The following is a 10874-nucleotide window of genomic DNA, read 5'->3' on the forward strand; positions in this document are numbered from 1 at the left end:
AATTATTATTCAGAAATAATCATTTAAGATTGTTTATTTGCCTAATATTCAAATTCATAGCACACAACTACTCCTGGAGATGACCACACATTTCCCAACTTCCCTTCTATGCCATAGTGGGTGGGTGCACAAACATTAACCCTTGTAAGGCAGAAACATCCAGGAGGAACTTCATTTGAATGAAGAACCTCCCTACCACGTGGAGCTGAGCCTCTCACTGCACTGCCTGGCCTCTTGTTTTAAGGCCTGTACCTCTCCCCTGACGATGAAGTACCTCTCCTTCAACTGGAGGATCTCAGCCAAAGACTCCACAATGATCAGGGCCTGGGTCTCCTCTACATCTTTCTCCCATTGTGCTTTCTCATTTCCTGCCCTAAGTTTTAATAAAAAGTCCTCGAACTAATAAACTATTTCATCTCCTAGACCATGGTGGAGTTTTCCCTCCAAAATGAGTAATGCCCATAGAGAAGGCCACAAGGACTTCAGGGTGAAGTAAATCTAAGGTGGGAAGGGACTCGAATGCTCACGTCTCTGCAGAGGTGAAAGGCAACCAGTCCTAGAGTTTTGGGTCAAGTTGATGTCCCAGTGGCTTCCTAGCCCAGTCCTATCCTGGGATGGAGGGCTCATGGTTTGAAGGCTCCAAGGTGGCCATGGCTCCAGTGGACACACTGGTTCAATGCTGAGCACATTTAGACGTCTCATAATCTGATACCAACTGGCAAGCCCTGTGTTTGAGTGCTTTGTGATCAAGGGGAAAGGAAATATCCACGTCCAAGGGCACATGGTGAACTCCCTGTCCAGGTGCCTGCTTGGCCTATCGAGCAGCTCAGCTATTGATCTCCAGGTCCAAGGGCACATGGTGAGCCTGCAATGCAGGTGCCTGTTTGGCCTATTAGAAAGTTGTGTTTTTGGTGTCTGGGTCCAAGGACAGATGGTGATCCCACTCTCAATGTGCCTGCTCGACTGAGTACAGAGTTGAGTTTTGAGCTTTCAAAGTCCAAGAGCACATGGTGAGCCTGCTGTCCAGGTGCCTGCTTGGACTATCAGACCCATCAGATAGCTGAGTTGTTGGTCTCCAGGTCCAAGGGCACATGGTAAGCCCACGGTCAAGATACCTGCTTGGCCTAGTGCGGACCTGAGTTTTTGGCCCCACGGTCCAAGAGCACCTGGTGATCCAGCTGTCCGGGTGTCTGTGTGGCCTAGCCCAGAGCTCCGTTCTTGGTCTCAAGGTCCAAGGGAACACAGGGAGCCTGCAGTCAAGGTACCATCTTAGCCTAGCACAGAGCTGCATTGTTGGTGTCATGATTGAAGAGCACATGGTGAGCCTACTGTCCAGGTATGTGCTTGGCCTATCAGAGAGTTCAAATGTTGGTCTCCAGGTCCAAGGGCACATGGTGACCCCCCTGCCAAGGTGTCTCCTTGACCTAGTGCAGAGCTCAGTTTTTGGTCTCTAGGTATAAGGGCACATGGTAATCCGGCTGTCCAGGTGCTTGCCTGGTTTACTAGAGAGCTGATTTTTTGATGTCCAGGTTGGTGGGCACATGGTGAGCCTGGTATACAGGTGCCTGTTTGGCATGTTGCAGAACTGCTCTATTGGTCTCCAGGTCCAAAGGCACATGGTTACCCTGCTGCCCAGTTGCCTGCTTGGTCTAATAGAGAACTGCATTGCTGGTCTCCAAGTCCAAGGGCACCTGGTGAGCCATTGTCCAGGTGGTTGCTTGGCCTAGTAGAGAGCTGAGATTTTGGAATCCAGGTCCAAAGGCATATGGTATTGCTTTTGTTCAGGTGAATTATTCTCCAGATACTGAGCTGGGATGCAGGATTCGTGGTTACTTCGCACATGGGAAGGCCAGTGTTCTATGGTCTTACTTGCCTTATGGGCCAATGGGCTGTCCAGCTTGAGGTATGTGGGCTCCTTGTCCACCCAGTGTTTGTGTGATTCATCTTCCCAGTGTCAAATGGGATCAGAAAGCTCCCAGTCTTTGGATTCCTGGATGGGGCTCTGTTCTGAGGACTGAATTTCTGTGTGTTTTGTTGTGTTTGAGGGTTTGTGGTGTGTGGGCACCTGGTTGGGCAGGTGTCTGGGGAATTAATTTGTCCAATGCTGTCCTTGTTTAGACAGTTTGTGGTCTGAGGACCTAGTTCAAATGACTCACACAGAAACCAGCAATGTGATGATTTCTTGTTTTATAAAATTCCCTCTCTGCCAGGTGTCTGGAGGCATTGTACACACTGTGCACATCTGAGTCAGCTGGATGTTCAGGGCATTCATGTGCCCTGTGCTGAGCCAGGTTGGAGGGCTCCACAGTGACCACAGTGTGACCTGTGCTCCCTCAGGATGTGGACTCAACTTTACTATACTGAGCCCAGTTTTGATGCCAGAGCTGTGTGGGGCCCAAGTGGCTGAGAATCCCCCTCCCATGGGGGGATTCTCATTTCTGAAATCCCCCTCCCATGAGCCAAATGGGAATGTGTCCCTGAGTAGCAGGGCCAGCCTCAGAGTGGGAAACGGTTCCAGGAGTTGCCAAGTGCAGGTTCAAGGACTCTCAGGACCACAGAGGGACACAAAGGTAGGTATGAACATGAAGGTGGTGTGTAGAGTGTTGATGAGAGGCCCAGGGGAGGAGAAGTAGGCAGGGGGCTTACCATGGGCAGGAACAGAGAACAGGCCAGAGAATGCAATGAATAGCAGGAAGAGCTGTGGCTGAAGCACCATCTCTCTCCTCAGTGCAGCTCAGCTGTTGCCGTGCTTTTATAACAGCCACAGGGTATCACAATGCCTTCTTGTGATGTAACCACCATAATTGGTTAATCAGGTATTTCTTAGATTGGCCTCATTTGGGTAGCCAATCACCAGGCAGTTCAGCTGGCCAATGACAGATGACCCTCATGACATCATCTAATGGAAACCATGTTAAAAAACAAACAAAAAAAAATAGGCAAAATTTTCTTCAAGATAAAAAAATAGTATTTACATTGTATTTGTAGTGAAGGTCATGCTGAGGCTGAAAGACTCAACCAGTTCAAAGCTAAATGTGTCACTCAGTCACCATTCACTAAACCCTGACACAGACGTTAATGAAGACATGGGCCATTAAACCCCATCAAAGGTCACACTTGTGTGGTAGGTCACACTTGTGTGGTAAGTCACACAACATGTCTTTAGAACAAATGCTACTGAGCTTAAATATAAGTGTAGAAAATTGTAGGCATTAAGTTTCATACATCTTCCCACACTAAACCAAACCTAGAAAGAATGAAGCTATGCCACAGGTCATAACCTGTTGCCAAAATGACATTTGGCCTCATAGAAGGAGGACAACAAAATCCAGCCTGTCAGCAGGCTCACAGTCTTCATATCCAACCTCCAATCAGCGAGTTCTGGGGGAGCAGTTAAGTTTCTCTCCTCCCTTAAATATAACTACATACTTATCAAAGCATTCTGAACACTCAAGAAATCAATCAGAGATCTGAGAATACAAATGCTATAGGCTACAAGTAGGAAAGTGACCACCATTTGGAAGGTAGGAGGTTGAAGACATGAATCTGTTGTGACATGGCTGAGGATGCAGTGTGGGGAGGGATTCCGCTTGAGGATGATGCCCCAAAGTATCATAGGCAGCGTGTTGCAAAATCAGAACCTTTTGAATTTTGGATAAAGAAGCTGTGGTGTTACATACACTGATGTATTACTCATCCACCAAAAGGAATGAAATCTTGCCCTTTGCAATGATATACATGGAACTAGAGGGTATATGGCTAAGTGAAATAAGTTTGTTGGAGAAAGACAAATAGTGTATGATTTCTCTCATAAACCTAATTTAAGACACAGAATCAATGAACATAAGGGAAGCGAAGAAAAAATAACATAAGATGAAAACAGGGAGGCAAACCATAATAGACTCTTAACCACAGGCAACAAGCTGAGGGTTGTTGGAGGGGAGGCAGTTGGGGGAATGGGGTAACTGGGTGACAGGCATTAAGGAGGGGACTTGATGGAAGGAGCGCTAGGTGTTATATGCGACTGATGCATCACTACATTGTACCCCTGATACTAATTTAAGAAAAAAAAATGAATGTGTTCAGGAACCTTCCATTTTGTTCTCCATCAGCACAAAAGAAGCTCCCATCAATTACTTGTTGAAAGACAGCTCAGAGGTCTCTCATCACTGAGCAGTTACACAGGGTCTGGAGCTCAGAGGGGAAAGAGGACAGAGCAGAAGGGTGCTCTCTGAAACTGGGAGACACATGGGCTTCTCCTGTAAGGACCATGAAGAGAAGAGGAGAATGTGGCCTAGGACTGAACACCCACAAAACGGGCACAAAGGAAAAAGCTGGGAAAGGAAACTGAAACAAAAACGTGTAAAGAAGGGAACTGGAAGTAAAATTATCACAGAACTGAAGAGCAGGGTGTCCCCAAGAGTGCAGAGTTACCTGCTGCCCCTAGACATGCTGAGTGAGGCTAATTCCAGCTGCATTACATTTGGGTTTCCATCACTGTCAAACAAACCCAATTCTGTTTTACATATACAGTTTCTGACTCATAAAACGAAACATAGCTGACACACAATATCATGTTGGCACCAGTTGAACATTAGAGTGATTGGACATGTTTTTGCCTTCTGCTATGCCGACCACAAGTGTAGCTACCATGGGTCACCAGAGACACTATTACAATACCATCAACTCTTTTCCCTATGCTGTGATTTTTAGCCCCATGATTATTCATCCCATAATGGGAAGTCTGTGTCTCCCACTTCCCGTCACCCATTTCCTACATGCCCCACTCACCTCCCTTCTGGCAACCATTACTTTGTTCTCTGTATTTATAGGTCTGATTCTGCTTGTTTGCTTGTTTGTTTATTTGTTTCCTTTTCAGATTCCACTTATGAGTGAAATCCTACAGTATTTGTCTTTCTCTGACCAATTTCACTTAAGTTTATGCACTTTGGGTCCCTCCTTTTCCAAATGGCAAGATCTCATCGTTTTTTTATGGCTGAGTAAATTTCCATTGGGTCTATATATCACCTTTTCTTTATTCACTCATCTATATGTAGTAGACAGAAGATTTATTTTAGTAATTCAATCTGCCAAAAAAAAAATAAAAAATCACACTATATTCATATGTATGCACAGTAGGAACATGTTCAGAGGACTTACATTGGAAAACATTGTTTCTCTTCACCCAATGACAATACCACACATGCCATAACAACACTTTACAACAATAATCCATCAGCAGTCATACAGACATCATGATTTTATACTTCAATATATGAGGAGAAAAATCCACATTTCCCCATAACTTTCTTTCCTTATAATGGCTGCCTGTTTCCGCTCTAGCAGAGCAGGACTCCACACATGCTTTTGGAAATTTCAGCTTTTGAACTCTAACACTGGGTATAGTAGAAGACTTCTCCTTTTCAGATCCAAATATAAATGAGAAAGTTGACATTTACAATATCAGCCAATGGTTTATTGATGGGAATGATGAAGTTAACCCTCCACGATGTGTAAATATTGCAGTGAGTAAAAATAACTAAAGCTGTTGTAAAACATTCTTGTTTACATTAAGGAACATAAAACACACAACCTAAAAATCCTATTAAGTTTTACAAATTTGTTACTTGTATTCAAATTACAGCTGTTCCACAAATCTAAGGAAAAGAAACTGGCTTGAGTAGGGTTCAAAGATATTCACACCCCAGCCCCATGTGCCTCCAGCTCCCATGGGCCATAGCAATGAAATACCCCATGTATTAACAGAAGGCATGAGGTCTGATTAGGCCATGCTCTCTCCTTATGTTCTATTACTGTTACACACCAGTGAATTCTTTGCAATGAAAAATAATAATTTCAGGACACAGTGCACTTTGATAATATATATAGCATCTGAAATTGTTCAAAGGTCTGAAAACAGTCTTCTAATGCAAACCTGAATCGTCTTATGTTCAGTTTCAACATCACTGGAAAAAAATACTCATCACTAAACCCTGATACACATTCATAGCCATTTCATCATCTTCTATCACGGTCAGTGTTCAGGAGGCAAAGCCTGATCCAGAATCCTTGTTCACGTTTTCTCCAAGGGCTTCTCCATGCACAGTGGCCATTCTGCTTCTGTTTGGCACCTGCAGGCATGAGTATCAGGGCTTACCACACATCTGACAGGGAAATGACACCCAAGATGCTATCTGCTTCACTTGTTACCAGCAGCCCAGAGGTCAGCCCACGCTAATCTGTCCAGGATTTCCAGCTTACCGTACTTGACAACCCCCTCAAGACACTGTGAGCAGTGCTGAGGGCCTGGGTCACTGTGATGTCTAGGTTACTGAACGTTTTCTCAGCAGCAAGCTTAATTACATCAGACTTGGAATAAATATGCACAACTTCTCCTGACTCGTGCACCACAGGGAAGGCCAGCAGCTGTCTTTCTACAAAGACATTCAAGGCTGTACTGATGGGAGTCTCCTGGTGGATGAAGGGATGTTGTGGTGGGTCCCAAATGCAAGAATATCCAGGTTCTGCTTCATGAAGGCAGGCTTTGGCAGACCAGACATAAAATGATGGAGGAACATGAGGATTCTTTTGTGGGTATGTGTACAAATTGTATTCCACTTATAAGATCAATAACTGGCAATGAGTGGATTTCATTTGTGATCAGTGAGTATACAGCATGGAAACATTTGCATCTGGAGCTATATTCCCTGAAGGCTTATGTGTTTCTTGGGGATGAAGCTCCTTCCCTGTTTCAAACGTATGTGCCTCTAATTCATAAACCTGTACCAGGGTTGACTTATGCCATGTCTGTGGTGTATTTATGAACTCTGTAATTGTTAGCATTCCTACAAAACTTTCTTTTGTCCTCTCCCGCAGTGGTGCTACTGGAACACCATTGGCTGCTAAGGCACAGAAGGCTTTCTATCTTGTAGTATCAATGACAACACACATTGAACAGTTGGAAGGATGAGGTGATCCTTGTGTGATCCCATGAAGCGCATTAAAACCCTTGTTCTGAGACTTGTGCTTCTTCTTCCAACTGGAATTTCTCCCACATGCTGGCTTCCTGGTCCAGGGGCTGCATCCCGCTGCTAACAAGGAGGAGGAGGACCAGGATTCACAGCTACTTCTAGGTGCTTCTGTGGCTAGGGGAGTGGGGACACCATGGTGTGCCCTGTGAACCTCAAGATGGTACTGACATAGTGGGGGATCTAGGGGAGCAGCAGAAGATCCTGGTAAGCAAGCAGGGAAGTGGTGGTTTGATGAAGGGCAGCCCTTATCAATTCATCTCTGGTGGATACCTGGGTTGTTTCCACACCTTGACTACTGTAAGTCATGGTAAGATAAACATAGGGGTACATGCATCTTCACACTGAGGGCACCCAGGCCGCCTGGCTGAAGCTGAAATGGATACAAGCTGGTGTCACAGGGCTCTCTGGGCAGAGGGCCCCCTGGCAGGGTGGCTGGAGTGGAGACGGATCAGGAGCTAATGTTTTCTGGGGTGCTCTGCACAGGGGGTGCCCTAGCAGGACAGCTGTATCTGAAGTGGGTGTGGGGTGCAGTGTTCCAGGGCTCTTTGCAGAGAAGGCCCTTTGGGATGGTAGCAGCAGCTGAAGTGGATTCAGGATTGGTGGGGCTTCTCTGTGCACAGGATCTCCTAGCAGGATGCCTGGAGCACAAGTGGATGAAAGCTGGGGTGTCCTGGGGTCTTCAGCCTTGTGAGTGTCCTGACAGAGTGTAGGCTGGGGGTTCCTGGGCTTTCCATATAGGGGGCTCCTTTTTGGGGCAGCTGCAGCTAAAGCAGTCTAGGTATGTAGCTCTCCGTTCACAGGTGCCCTTGCAAGCAGGGTTCTGCAAGTATGGAGTGTTCTGGGGTGCTTACCACCTGTGTCTGCTCAGTGTGATGTTAGGAACTGTCAAGGATCCTGACCCTGGATGTCCCAGTGTGTGCCATGCTGGGGCTGCCTTCTTGGCACAGGTGGTATTGAGTGGGTGGGCGACCCAGGACTCAGTGAGGCTGTAGGCTGCCTGTGTTGCTCAGATCCTGCCTCTGTCCATGTTACCAAGGTTGAAGGGAATCAGAACCATGGCTCTTTCTAGCCCCGTGGCACAGAAAGTGATCCTACACCACCCCCTCCACATTTGGGGGGGTTTGAAGGGTGGAGCCTTCATATCCTAGTTGCCCTTTATTTTTTTTAAATTACATTTATTTATTTGACACAGAGAGAGACAGCCAGCAAGAGAGAGAACACAAGCAGGGGGAGTGGGAGAGGAAGAAGCAGGCTCCCAGTGGAGGAGCCTGATGTGGGGCTCGATCCCAGAATGCTGGGATCACACCCTGAGCCAAAGGCAGATGCTTAAGGACTGGTNAAGAAGCAGGCTCCCAGTGGAGGAGCCTGATGTGGGGCTCGATCCCAGAATGCTGGGATCACACCCTGAGCCAAAGGCAGATGCTTAAGGACTGTGCCACCCAGGCATCCCCCTACTTGCCCTTTAAACTGCAGCTTATTTTCTGTGACCCAGGGCAGACAGATCAGCTTACAGCCCCCAGAAGTATGTCTCCCAATGCAGTTGACAGGATGGTGAGGGTGTCTCTGTCATGTGTTGTACAGAAGCTGTTCAGTCGGCCTTCAGTTCTTCTTCAGGAGGATCTGCTCTATAAATAGGTGTAGACTTGATTTGTCTGTGGAGGAGGTGAGTTCAGTTCTCACCTAGGTGAGGTGAGTTAGATCCCCATCTTGGACTTTTATTTTTATAAATTTACTCAAATTATTCCACTTGTCAATGTCTCCATTTCCTGACTATAAAATAGTTTCTTTTTCTTCCAGGATCCAATAAACTTACTTGGCTAAGGTGCCTGGCAAACAGTAGGTGCTCATTAAATGTTTCTCCCTCCTCTCATCCAACACTGTGCTCTCCAAAACAAATAACCTTGATTCGACAGACAAACTGCTCCTCCCACCCTCGAGGTCTGAAATTTCTGAGCACAGTTTGGGAAGAACCACCCTACTCCTGGGCTTGGCACCTTACACGTCACTCTGGCAACTTTACTCTGCCACTTGCTTGCTTTCTCTCCACCTGCTCAACTGAGAGGTGCAGGTGCCTGGGTCTACCCTCCTCTGTAAATCCTTGTCCTTGGAGGGAGGCTAACAACAGAATCCATCAAGGTTCATGAATACCTTAGCAGCCAAGGAAAATGATGAGCCACTGGGACAGTCCTCCCAGGGTTTTATAAATCCACTGCCAGTGGTTCAATTTGGAGGAACATTTCAGTGGAGGGCCTAGGAGAGTCTTAGTGGTTGAGTAGTGTAGATTTAACTAAGGAACATCTGTGGATTAGGAGGATCACATGAGGGAGAAAATTTTACATCACTCTGGCAGCAGGAGTCAGACATGAAATGGAAAAGATAGAAGGAAGTAATATTTGCTGAGTGCCCAGAGTGTATGCTTCACTGTGCCAGGCCATTGATACAGGACTTTCTATGAACCTCATAACAATTCTAAAGAGTGGTCATGCACTTGAATGTCCTTATTTTGCAGATGAAGAAAGTGACATTGGTTGGACTTACTTTAGCATGTAGCTGTGCTATAACGTGGCAAATGGAAGGAGACTATAGAGCCTAGTGTGTTAGATCCCATCATAGCTCCACCACCTCCTAGCTGTGTGACATTAAGTACATTCCTGAGCCTCTCTGATTGTCAGTCACTTCATCTACATCATGGAGAGAGCACTGCCTACGCCATAAATGTGGTTGAACATTTAAATGTCACTGCAAACCTAAAACTCTAACCACTGTTTCTGACACACAGTATACACTCAAGTAATATTGTCTGTTCTTAATTTTACTATTATTGATGTTACTGCCAAAAATCCCAACCTAAAAACAAGGGTGCATGGATTGAAACCTAAATATTTTTGGATCCAAAATGAAAAGAATTAGGATCTATATTATAGAAACTACAGATCACTCTGGAAAGACATTGAAGAAGGCACAAAAAGTTGGGAAAATATTCCATGCTCATGGATCGGAAGAATTAACATAGTTAAAATGTTTATGCTACCCAGAGCAATCTACACTTTCAATGCTATCCCTATCAAAATTCCAATGACATTTTTCAAAGAGCTGGAACAAACAGCCCTTAAATTTGTGTGGAACAGAAAAGGCCACGAATCACCAAGGAAGATTTAAAAAGGAAAAACAAAGCTGGGGATATCACAATGCAGGATTTCAAGTTGTACTACAAAGCTGTGATCGCAAAGACAGCATGGTACTGGCACAAAAACAGACACATAGACCAATGGAACAGAATAGAGAACCCAGGAATGGACCCTCAGCTCTTTGGACAACTAATTAGACAAAGCAGAAAAAAACATACAGTGGAAAAAAGACAGTCACTTCAATAAATGGTGTTGGGAAAATTGGACAGCTACATGCAAAAGAATGAAACTTGAAAACTCCCCCACACCATACACAAAGATAAACTCCAAGTGGATGAAAAACCGCAGTGTGAGACAGGAATCCATCAAAATCATGGAGGAGAACATAGGCTGCAACCTCTTTGACATTGGCCACAGCACCCTTTTTCATGACACATCTCCAAAGACAAGATAAACAAAAGATAAAATGAACTTGTGGAACTTTATCAAGTTAAAAATCTTCTGCACAGCCAATGAAACAGTCAAAAAAACTAAGAGACGGCCCACAGAATGGGAGAAGATATTTGCAAATGACACTACAGATAAAAGACTGGTATCCAAGATCTACAAAGAACTTCTCCAACTCAATACATGAGAAACAAATAATCAAACCAAAAAATGGGCAGAAGATATGAACAGAGAGTTTTCCAATGAAGACATACAAATTGCTAACAGA

The 10874-nt window shown here is 45.2% G+C and overlaps 1 pseudogene; it reads right to left on the reverse strand.

Moving 5' to 3' along the window:
• Window positions 1–6018: 6018 nt before the first annotated feature.
• Window positions 6019–7057, reverse strand: LOC100483227 (annotated as a pseudogene).
• Window positions 7058–10874: the final 3817 nt, after the last annotated feature.

This window comes from Ailuropoda melanoleuca, unplaced genomic scaffold, assembly GCF_002007445.2.
Source record: "Ailuropoda melanoleuca isolate Jingjing unplaced genomic scaffold, ASM200744v2 unplaced-scaffold7480, whole genome shotgun sequence".
NCBI lineage: Eukaryota > Metazoa > Chordata > Mammalia > Carnivora > Ursidae > Ailuropoda > Ailuropoda melanoleuca.